A 12,561-nucleotide genomic window follows, 5' to 3' on the forward strand; every position below is an offset into this window, starting at 1 on the left:
CGTATTGTATCAATGCAGAATTTAGCTCGAATTTAATCTGTATGTTGTAATTTATACGAACGTTCGTATGACTTTCTACACTTCTCAATTTTCTATAACTATGTATATGTAATTTAGAGGAACGTGAGTCGTTCAATTTCATTTCCAATACTTTCGAAAATTAATATATATATATATAATTAATTATTATTTATTATTAATTATTATCAAAGTTATACTTATTTATTAATTAAACGAATTGCGTTCTTTTTAAGTGATATATATCATATATTTATCAATTTTCTTGTACGAATGTGTATATTATATATAACATTCTACATTTTTCAAACTCAAAAAGAACGTGATTCGTTTAATTTGATTTCGAAAATTGATACACATAACTTCGATAATAATTTAGATATCATTTTCTACGCTCTTCAATGTTCAAAGATGTTCGAAACGAAATCAAACGAATCACGCTCTCACCATTGAGAAGGCAACGAAAACGAGGTTTCGGAACACCCGGACTAGAAAACCGATCTGCCGCTGTTTCGAAATAACACATGATCGATCATGATCTCTACCTGAAGCTCGTTCTCAACGTGGCGAGGAACGCTGAATTTTTGCCGCGAAAACAGGGGAATATCTACGCGCGTCGAGTGCGTTTAGGGGCCAGCAGCGTGTGATACTACCGCGAATCATCGGAGCGTTGAATCGCGACCAGCTGGACCCAGACAAGCCTGGCACTGTGCCTCACTCTCTCTCTCTCTCTCTCTCTCTCTCTCTCTCTGCTCTCTCGATATCGCGTGAGCTTTGCTTTCGCTCGTGTTAGGAAGGAAACGAGGGAAAAAGCCAAGACGGCGAGGGCACGCACGCGAGAAGAGAACGCGTGTCAGCGATCTACGCGAGCCGCGATCCGACCTTACAATGGCGTCGATTGTTTATCTGGAGATCGCAGCATCCAGCACGAGAGCTCACTCGAGGTCTTTCGGATGCCACCATCGTTCTCTTCCCTAGGAAGAGAGTGAGAGTGTGCACGAGGGAGAGAAGCCACTGGGATCAAGCGGTGTCATTGTCTCGACGATGCGTCGGTGCCTATTCTCGTGCCCTGCCTTCGTCTCGAAAGACACTTCGCAGAAGTGGCGCAAGATCGACCGGTTGTCTGCTCCACGGATTACCGGCCATTCATCGGCATCGGCTCGTTACCTTCTGCCCCGTCCTCGAATTCTTCTCAGATTAGACGACTTCCCGATCGATACGTCACGGTGGACGATCTACGGCTAACGCGAGACGCAGTGGAACACGCGCGGCAGGTTCATTGAAAGTGATTTCCGATCGGATGGAACTGGTGGTGGTTCTCTTCTCTTTCTTTTTACTAACCTCTTGCGCTGAAACGACGTGCCCACGCACGTCGAGAACATTTTGCGTCGGAAATTGCAATATTTTCTCAGCTTTAACTACATTTGGCCCGAACCGAATAATAAATTTATTACTTCTCAATAATTTCTATCCATATTCAGTGATGTCACACCGACGAGTTCGAAAAAGAAAGCGACGAATTATTGTATACGGTTTGGTCACTCGTTATGGTCCGCAATCAGTTACCAGGCGCAAGTGGTTAAGGGAAGATTTTTTTTTTTTTTGATTATCGAGATCTAAGTTCCGTGCATTCTCGACTATCATACGCTTGAATTTTCCAAAAATCCTCCGGTTACAGTCTCGAGTATCCTCAAGTACAGATTAATCATCCGTTTAATTATTAATTTATCAACATCGCCCGCCCACGCGAATCAGTCGCACGTCGTGATTTCTCTCCTCCTTTCCACAGCGTGGCAAGAAAATCTTATTATTCTCTTACGTTGCGGGAACGAAATTGGCAAAAAAGAAAAGTGAGTGCAATATTCGCGTTGAACCGTACAAATTCAAGCGGCGTTTCTCACCCTCGCCTAGCTCGCCGGCTTACAACCACGATAATCACGCCACGAAAAAGCAATGAGGTCGCGAAAGAGTAATTTCTGCGGGGAATTTTCAACCCCGTGACGTGATTAATATTTTCGGGTCAGTTTCTCGCTTTCTAACGAAATAATTTCCCGCCTTTATCACGCCACCATTACCTCCGACAGGTAATCCCCGCTTGTTACAGAACTACGGACGTTTGCTGTCACCTGGTTTATGTATATATGTTTGTATGTACGTGTATATGTTTCAAACATCTCGAGAAACCGATTCTGTTTCGCGTAGCAACGATCGTTGCGTAATCAACGAAACGATTAGAAGGAAACATTGTCGTTTGCTAATTAAGAGAGGTAATAAAAACGAAGTTCGATTTGCTGGGTGAATCTGGAGTTTGAAAATAACGGAGATATTATCACAAGTTGGTTAGAGAATTGCGAGCCAAATGTACGTAAGAACGAGACTGTTAAAACGTACAGAAAAAAAGAAAAATGTATGCCTAATACAGAACTGTACAAATTTGTAATTAAATTACGAGCAATTTATTGTACGTTTCCAAATGCCATTGAATATTTCTCAAATATTGCGACAGTTAATTAAATTTCGTTTCGGTCGTGCACAAAAGTTCCACTTCCTTTCCGAACCAGTTACAGACACTAACTGTATAAAATCCTCGGGATCTTCCTTTCCTTCTTTGAAAAGGCAAAAAAAAAAGAAAAAAAAAAAAAAAAGAAAAATAGTGAAACGGAACGTGGAAAAGCGTTCGACGCGTTTTAAGCACGAACGAAGCGAATGTGAACCTTTCGCCCGCGGAAATGCCGTCATTTTGTTAATTCACCGTAATTGCGAAATTTAAGTTGAATGCATACTGTGATGAGATTCGCGAATGTTTCAACAACGTCGCGCGTGATTTAATTAAACGCTTACGTTGCCCGCAATCGCGGATGCAGGCGAGTAAATTGAAATTTCCCCCGGCGAATATTTTGAAAAATTTATCGTGCAATTAAAACGTGATCCGGCCGAGCCTGTTTATTTTAATCTTAGCCGCGCTAGGGAATCGGGCAACTTTCGTACCATGTACTCTCTCTCTCTCTCTCTCCCCGAAATTTCTCCCTCGCGAAAAAAAGTAATATTCGTAAATAGAGATTACGCTCTGCGTAACGAGCGAGCGAGATATATGCGTGTGTGGCTAATGGCCGTAATTAGCGGAATGTTCGAAATTTCGAACGTCAGCGATGAAACCGAGTTTCGTCGAGTTTTCGGAGCGAGAGATTTTTGACGGGCAGACGTCGCGATATGATAACAGCGATTTCTGTATCGAGGCTTCCGCGTTCGATTAAACAGAAGATTTAATTAAAACGCGTAATACGGAGACAAATCGAACGTGACGCGCAATTTAAAGACACGGATCGCAAAATCGGGTAGAAAATTCCATTCGCGAACGTGTAGAGATTACGAAACGCGATTCAAACGATAGTTATAGCAAGTGGTGACTGAAACACACTCGTAGAGTGAGATTCGCGCGGTGAAGTTCTTGCTTCGAGGATTTTTTTAACAGATGGAGAAAATGACGAGCGCACGAACGGATGCAAGTGCTTCTAATTATACGTCGTTTTATTTCGCAGATAGTCCCGTCTAAAGTGTACGTTGCGCGGTAACGCGAGCGTTTTCGCTCTCTAGCGAAAGTAATAAAATTCATTTAGGAGTAACTGGCACAAGTTCCGTATGAATTATGAAAACAAAATGCACACCGTTTTAACTCTCTCTCTCTCTCGCGCGCGCGCTCGCGCTCGCGCTTGTGTATGTGTGTCGCAATTGCACAATTACGGTTTAACACTTTATTAACCAGCTAAACGACAAACGTGCAATTTTTGTCGAGTTACGCAAAATCGTGGCGAGGATTCTTGGAAAAATTCGAGCGAGCGAAAGACACTGCAAAATGCAAGAATACGTAGAACATTCGAGAGTTTTCATTAATCATATTCATAATTCTATGCATGGAAGTTCGAAGAATTTTATAATAAATATTACACTTTATACTGTAATAAATACTATATTTCGATATGATGCTATTTCCCAATGAATATTATACTCTGATTTGATTGTAGAATGCTATGTTACACACTGATTGCTACATTGTAATAAATAAAATATATTTATTTGACTATATATATAGAATACTGTATTATAATAAATACTACACTTTGATTATACTGTAGAATACTACATTATGTATTATAAGAACTATATTATTACAGATAATTATTGATCACTGCATTATAAAAAATACTATAATAAATACTTTAATTGAACTGTTGACTAGTAATAATATATATATTATAAGAATTATATATTATGACAGGTAATTATTGAGCACTGCATTATAAAAAATACCTATTAAAAATCTATATATTATAAGAATTATATTATTACACTGAATTATAAAAAATACTTTGACTAACATATATATTATAAGAATTATATATTATGACAAATAATTATTGAGTACTGCACTATAAAAACTACCACAACTGTCAACTATTAATAATCTATATATTATAAAAATTATATCATTACACGTAATTATTGACCACTGCATTATAATAAACATTTTTACTGAACTGTTGACTACTAAAAATCTTTGATTGAACTGTTGACTAACATATATATTATAAGAATTATATATTATGACAGACAATTATTGAGTACTGCATTATAAAAACTACCACAACTGTCAACTATTGACAATATTATAAGAATTATATCATTACACATAATTATTGGCCACTGCATTATAAAAAATACTGTAACAAATACTTTGACTGAACTGTTGACTAACATATATATTATAAGAATTAAATATCATGACAGACAATTATTGAGTACTGCAATATAAAAACTACCACAACTGTCAACCATTAACAATCTATATATTATAAAAATTATATCATTACACGTAATTATTGGCCACTGCATTATAATAAACATTTTTACTGAACTGTTGACTAGTAAAAATCTTTGATTGAACTGTTGACTAACATATATATTATAAGAATTATATATTATGACAGGCAATTATTGAGTACTGCATTATAAAAGCTACCACAACTGTCAACTATTAACAATCTATATATTATAAAAATTATATCATTACACGTAATTATTGACCACTGCATTATAATAAACATTTTTACTGAACTGTTGACTACTAAAAATCTTTGATTGAACTGTTGACTAACATATATATTATAAGAATTATATATTATGACAGACAATTATTGAGTACTGCATTATAAAAACTACCACAACTGTCAACTATTAACAATCTATATATTATAAGAATTATATCATTACACATAATTATTGACCACTGCGTCATAATAAATATTTCTATTGAACTGTTCACTACTAAAAATCTATATAAGAATTAAACTGCAGACTACTCTGTTATACATATTACACACTCTACGTACTACGCTTCATATTACCTACGCTGAATTTTCTTACCTTTCTTACAAATAGTGTCTCTCCCGGATTGGCAAAATTACGATACGATCGGCAAACACGCGCGCACACGCACACAGCGGGGGAAACGGGTCTGATAATAATTCATAACTCTTTCGGAATCCCGGATTTCACTCTCGCCGCAAGTCCCTGCCGCCGGATTACCGCGATTTCGGGGCTACAAATGATTCATCCTCTAATTGCATGACGGGGCACCAGCCCACCCTCGCCGAGCTATCACAATCAAAACTCGGCTCGCTCATTAATCATTCGACCCGGCCGCCCTCGTCTTTCATGCCGAAGGTGCAAAATACCGCGACGCGCTTCGCGTCCTCTCGCACCATGCGAGGAACCAGCGTGGCGGACAATGCCACGACGGCTTCGTCTGTTGCTTCGTCGCTTCTTCCCCTAGCCTCTCCGCCGAAGGCTTAATTCTTTCATTAAGACGACGATTAATCATCGGGTCGACGGTTTTTCGCGTCATTGGGCCGGAAGAAAAAGAATTCCGCGCAAGTACTCTACCGTGGCGACGTATTTTTCACGCGACGATGCTCGAGCAGAGTATCACAGGACACGTTGCCAAATAAATTATCGATCAGCCCCTTGGAACACGTTTATTGTCCGATAATGATACATAGTAATTTATGTTATTACATATGTGTATTTGCACACCTGAAATAACTTTTAAATTGCGCGTGAAAATCTGTTGAAAAGTTGCTTGACGCAATGGTTGTATGGTTTCAAGGGAGTATCAATTTGTCATCTTCATTCACCATTAATTGAACCGTCGTGAATCGAAAGGATATTAAATTCCAAGTAGAAACAAGTATCGTGCCGCCATTGGTCTTGAAATTTTAAATGTTCACATTCACACTGTAATGTCATTTCGCTACGATTTAAATAGAATCCGGAAATCAATATGACTAAACTACAAGCTCTCGGTGAACGTCTGCGGTGATTTTTGGCGAAGGTTAAAATTTCCAAGGACTCTCATCAGTACCGATCATCAGAAATCACCAAAGAACTGCAATATTCGTCTCTCTCTCTCTCTCTCTCTCTTTCGCGCGCGGATGTCCGCAGATGAGATCAGAAATTTTTGAGGTATATATCCACGGGGAAATATTTGCCAAGCTTAATGGTTTAATATATTTCAGATACCCCGTTGAAACTCTTTTATTAAGCGGATGATTAATCACCCCCGGGGGGATTTTCCACGTCATCGTGGGCTCAGACAACAAAGAGTTTAATACACCGACGTTTTTCACCGCGAACGGGGGTGGAAAAGGGGGAGGGGAGGAAGAAATACTCGTGCTTCTCGCAAGGATGCGAGTTTTCGATGAAAAACCGAACGATAAAATATGCGGTGACACGAGAATTAATTGCCGGCCCGTTTAAGGAAATATTACTTGGCCAGAGAGAAAGAGAGCGGCCTATATTCCACGGTCCAGCGGTTTAAGCGACTAAACTTAGCGATTTTCGAAGAATCCTCCTTCTTGCGCTTGATATATTTATGGCCCTGCTTGCCACCGAGATTAAACAGTTCGACCCAGTTCCAACCTCGATCCGGTGCGATCCGAATTCTTGTTTTCCGCTCTCGACGGAACTGATCGATTGATACGGGGCATCGAATGTCTCATAACATCGCTCGAAAGGGGGGGAGGGAACATTTCAAGAAGAGGAGGAAGATGTTAAAAAAGAATCACTGGAAATGAAAGAGCGTCGAACGATATTTTCCGGAGGAAATATTGACGCTCTTCGACTCGCATCGCGTGTGAAGGACGGACAATTGGAAAGGAGAAAGGAAGAAGAAAAAATTTCCTTGTTATCGAAAGCTCGATAAAAGCTTTGAATGACTGACGTGTTTTGAGCTAGAATTCGCGATTGAAACGATTTTCTTGATTTAACAAATTTGCGCGCTCGCGACTGGAAAATTTATTCCAGCTCCTTCTCATTTTTCACGTTATTTCCGCGAAAAAACAGCGGATCGGATTCTTTCGCGGAGATTTCACGGAACCGCGTGGACACTCCAGATTAAAACGACACGTCTCTGGAGATGGAACTTAGTGTTTCAATGAGCAAACGGTCGGCGGCTTTGTATTATCATTTTCTTCGTAAACTTGGTCGGTAGGAACTTGGGGGAGAAGGAACTTTTCTTCTAGAAAAGAGTATGTATGTATGCCAAAAAAAAGGTATACATTCGTGTAAAATAATATTTCGTAGAAAATAAAGAAAAGTAAGGGTACAGTGGAATCTTTTAAATGGACCGTGTGAATCTATTTAATGCAAAGCAGAAAAGAGTACATAGAAAAATTAAGTGTAAACTTTATATAAAATTTGGAATAATTATAAAATTTAGAATAGATATTTTATAGAGTATGAAAGATGTTTATGACGAATAGAAAAATTAATAAATAAATGTCGTTATTGCAGTACGAAAGACAAAAAGAGTATGCATAAATTGCATAATGAAATAATATTTTACCAAACGACAAAAATATTTATGAATTGCAATGATAACTCCATTCGTTATTAATAACAAAAATAGATGAATACAATTATTGTGGTGTAAAATTTTTTGATAATTTCTAAACAACTACTGAAGCTAATGAATGCTTCAAAATTGAAAATGGACGCTTTCGAAACGTTAAAAAGAATTAAAATTAAATGCTAGAGGTAAGTAGCTAGATTCACATAAAACAATGATGAAAAGAAATTTATTTATTAATATTAAACGATTTAAAAGGAATTGAAATTGGACGCAAATGCCACGGTCTCTCTGTACAAAGGGTTAAGTTAATGTTGAAATAATGCACGGTTACATCGACGCACAGAATCGCAAACAATATGAAACGGATCGCGATCCTCGATTCAAGATTCAACGATATTACGTAATCGTTCGTGCCGGTACTATCCGCTCGCTGTTGTATTTTATTTTCACGCTGATGGGCGGGCGTGAAGGGGAGGGTAGTAAAGTGTGATTACTTATCAGCGATAACCGGCCAGAGCCACTTGACACGGAATGTTCGTTACAGTCATTACGTTTCGATGAGGTTACGCGAATCGATAGAACCAGGCTGCGGTGAGGCTCGCCAGAGAGACAGGCTAAATAGCCAGATAAACAGATAGCGAAATAACGCGCTAAAATGGAACGCCGCGGTATATTCTCGTCATCACGTGACGTGCGAGCTATCATTATCCCTATCCATCGAAGATGAACTGAAAGCAGGATCCGTTCCATTGCGAATAACTTGCTCGATTGTTACCACCATGTGAATGCGGAATTATTACGGTTAATTCCGCCGCATGTACCTACTCGATTCTCATCGACTGACTTTTCGATAAACTTTCGTTTTCCCAGTTATGGCCGTAGTTTCGATCGTTCTCGAAATTCATCGGATTTCGAGAAATACTTTCACTAAACTGTCTAAATTCGATTTTCGCGCGAAAGTAACACAGACGACGTATAACAGGGAGAAAAACAGATTCGTGGTAAACACTGAAATTGTAAACGAGCGACAGAACAGTTCCTCAACAGTTTCCCAACGGACACTTTTAAATTTTCCAAAATTTTCCGAGCCGGGCGATTCCGCGAATTAGAAAATGTTATGCGGCGTTTTCTCTGTCTCTCTCTCTCTCTCTCTCTCTCTCTCTCTCTTTCTCTCTGGAGAGGTTCGAGCAAACATGCAACAGCAGGTGCACAGACAATGGAAATCGGCGAGCGCAGCTGCGTTTAACGAGTGATGGATTGTGCTGCACACTTCACGAGGCGCTCTTTTGCTGGTTTGCACGATTGCTCGCACTTGTACCAGATTTTCAAAACGGCAACATGACGCTGTTGTTTATCGCGGAAAACTATGCGTCGCTGAAAGATCCTCCTCTTTTTTTCCTATTTTTTTATTTTTTTTTTTTTTTTATTTTCATTTCGCGAGAATCGAGAATCGGGTTCCCGAACAGTCAATTTTCAAACGCTCGTAACATCCGCTACCGGAATGAGGGAAAAGGAAAGAGACAGAAAAGGAAAATAAAAAAAAAATTCATCTGAACTCGAAGACTTTTGACGATAAGTTGCGGAAAAATTTCGAAACCGAGCTCGAAAACGTCAAATTTATTTCGAATCGTTCTTTACACGGACACCGAGTACAAGTCGAACGACGTTTGTCAGATGTTAATTCGAAGTTTTGAATCTCTGACAAATTTTTATCGTTTCATCCCAAGTTCTGAAGAAATAAAACATTTCCAAATTCTGAATAAATAAAATTCTACGCACGTGAATTCGAAATTCTGCATTCCCGAACGCGATTCCAAGACGCTTCCACGTTCGATCGAACTTCTGCGCAAAATTTCAAATAAATTCCACATTCCTCAATATCTGAATTCTGAGGTGAACTCTGCATTTCCAAACAAATCTTCTAAATCAAGCAAATTCGAAAAAGAAACAAATCCCGAAATAGAAGCTATCTTCAATTCTTAAACAAAATTCTAAATCTTCAGACAAGCTCGACTGTGTCAAAACAAATTCTACCGGCTCCCTCGAACGAAAACTCCACTAGAACTTGGAAAATTTCCGAAACGAGCAACTCGAAACTTCCTCTCGACAGCTGTATGATCGGTACACGATCTATCCGTTCGATCGTGGAAAAAGAAGATTGTCTGGGATTTGGGCAAGTGTTGGATTTTCTCGTTTAATTGTCGGCTAGGAGGCCAAGCAGCGTACTTGCCTCGTCTCGTAACCCTAAATGGAATCATTCGTCCGTAATCACAGCCATTACTGTCGGTGAACTTGTGCCAGAGTGTACTGCACACATAGAGATAGATAGAAAGAGAGAGAGAAATCGGCGCCCAAGGCAATCGATATTTCGAGGCCAGTAAAGGTGAAAGGGGTAGGTGCGAAACGGATGACGAGAGAGTGAAGGTTTTCCACCAGGATTATAGGGGTAGTAGACTTTGTTCCCCCGGTGGGATGAGCGCAGATCAAATAACCTGAATCGCTCTATCGTCACGACAATTGCTACTTTTCGACAACACCGCCCTATTGATCAACTATTTCGCCGATGTGAAAAAAACAGTAATCGAACGACGTGAGTTTAATCAGTGACGTTCGATTTTATTGTAACGACCTATGTACCTCGTCGCGTTAAATTCAGAGTGCAATTTAAAGTGCATTCTTCGTTGCTTCAGTGGTCAGATCAAAGTAATTAATTTACGGGCCGAGTTGCCTCGTTTTCTTTTCTTGAATAATTCTCGCTGATTATTATTCAGGAAGAGAAAACTCTCGACTCCTCGCGAATGAACACGTAGCAGAAAGGAAACGCAAGCATTATTACGATATTCGAATCACTCAGACTGGGAGGAGGTATCTGGTACAAACTGACGAGACAAATGTGCAACTGTAAGAGCGAAGGGCGCAACGGGAAAAGTTTGCTATCTAAATCTACTCACAAGCTCGCAGCCTTTACAGCTACTTCGATCTTCGTGGCCAACTCACCTGCAACAGAAAAGAAAGGGACACGTTTATCCATAATTCTTCGTTTGAGAGAGTGCAGAGTAACGATCTTATAATTATTCTAAATTCAGAAGAGAAATTACAGTATTTCCAGCGTCCTGTCGTTTTTAAAAACGTATAAATAATCCATACACTAGCATTTTTTAATGCATTAATGGTTAATGCACATTTACTTCACTGTACGGCGAATAAATCTCATCTGAGATTTGAAAAAAAGCTCATTAAAAGAAGAGAGCACTACTTGCAGCTTAATTGAGAATAACTCTGTAATTTCTTTCCCTTTGAAGGCAAACGCTCGAGAGACACGAAAAGATTCCACGCATCGAACGTTATTTTAATATCCCTGGGTAATCTATGACGAGGCTATTAATTAGAGCAGAGCAGGTGATGAGACTGAGGGATCGACGAGGGTAACGAGGGTAACCAGCGCGGTCGAAAGGGGCTGCACCGAGACGGATGCCAAGCTTTCTAGCATCCCTTCAGCGTGCACGGTAGCCCGAGCTTCTTGCAGCAGCTCTAGGTAGTAGCGCACACTCTCGCGTTCACGACCCCTCGAACACTCCCGCGAGCTACCTTTCGCCATCCTTTCCTCGTCTAACCGGGGCCCCGATCTCCTTTCTTCGCGTTACGCGCTCGCGAGCGCGCGTATATTGAAATATAATTAGGGGCGGTTTAATAAGCGTCGGTCTGTGGCTTTCTGCCCCGAGTCTTGAGAAGCGTAAGCTTTGCCCTGTTAACCGGTACGCTTGCTACCGGCTTTCCGTCTAACGAGCTGCCAGCCTGAAAACCCCCACTGCGCAGCCGCCTCCCCTTCCCACCCGAACGCTTCAACCGAATTCCTCGCGAGAGCGAGCTTACCACCCGAGCTTCGGACAATCGATGTTTGGTTTATTAACTTCGCTCTCTCTCTCTCGCTCTCGTTCTCTGGCGATTTTTCTCGTGTTCGAGTACAGTACAGACTTGCCCCGACTTTTATTTCGCAGAGAGAAGCTTGGAGTTATTTGGGGAAGTTTGAAGACTTTATTTTTTTCAACGTGCACTGTTTCCTTGTATTCTTATTCACGTAAGACGGGGTGGAGCGAAGACACTATTCTTCTCGACGATACTGACAAGTTGTCGAAATATTGTTTCATCATCACCCAGTCTAGCGTGTGCTCGAGGATCAAAGCCTCCCCTTTACAACGACTTCTCAAGTATCGACGTACGATTTATTTTATATTTTGAATATTGGACGACGAAAGTGAAAGCTTCAAGCATCAAAACGAGCTCAATTTTGGTACAATTTTTCAAAAATGAGTTTCAAAAAAAAAAAAAAAATTGAAGTCGCGAGGAATAGTCGATTCAAAAATTCGGGATTATTATCATTATATTATTATCACATCGTTGATGAATCATTATTACCGTTCCTGTTTGACAGAACGATTACTTTTTAATTATATCCGCAGCGAATGTATATGGTACACACGAGAATAATGAATAGGTAATAGTTCCGAAGTAAGTGCTTTGGCAAAGAGCGCGATTGTTGAAGCCCGATGAATAAACAATAAGCAACGAAGCAACTACCGTCTTCAAGATCCTTCGCCACTCCACACGAGCTCAAACTCGACGCAAACAGCTCGCGT

At 40.0% G+C, this 12,561-nt stretch overlaps 1 protein-coding gene across 3 annotated transcripts in view; it reads right to left on the reverse strand.

Moving 5' to 3' along the window:
* The window catches only part of LOC122534009 (teneurin-m-like), a 294,594-nt gene that overhangs the window by 150,543 nt on the left and 131,490 nt on the right, over positions 1 to 12,561 (reverse strand). The window contains exon 2 of one of the 3 annotated variants that reach the window (XM_043664255.1): positions 10,876 to 10,921. The exons of the other annotated variants lie outside the window; for them this stretch is intronic. The gene's annotated coding sequence lies outside the window, so the exon portion shown is untranslated. The remainder of the gene's footprint in view (positions 1 to 10,875; positions 10,922 to 12,561) is intronic. 3 annotated transcript variants of the gene reach the window in all.

Source organism: Frieseomelitta varia, unplaced genomic scaffold (genome assembly GCF_011392965.1).
Source record: "Frieseomelitta varia isolate USP_RPSP 00005682 unplaced genomic scaffold, Fvar_1.2 scaffold_566, whole genome shotgun sequence".
NCBI lineage: Eukaryota > Metazoa > Arthropoda > Insecta > Hymenoptera > Apidae > Frieseomelitta > Frieseomelitta varia.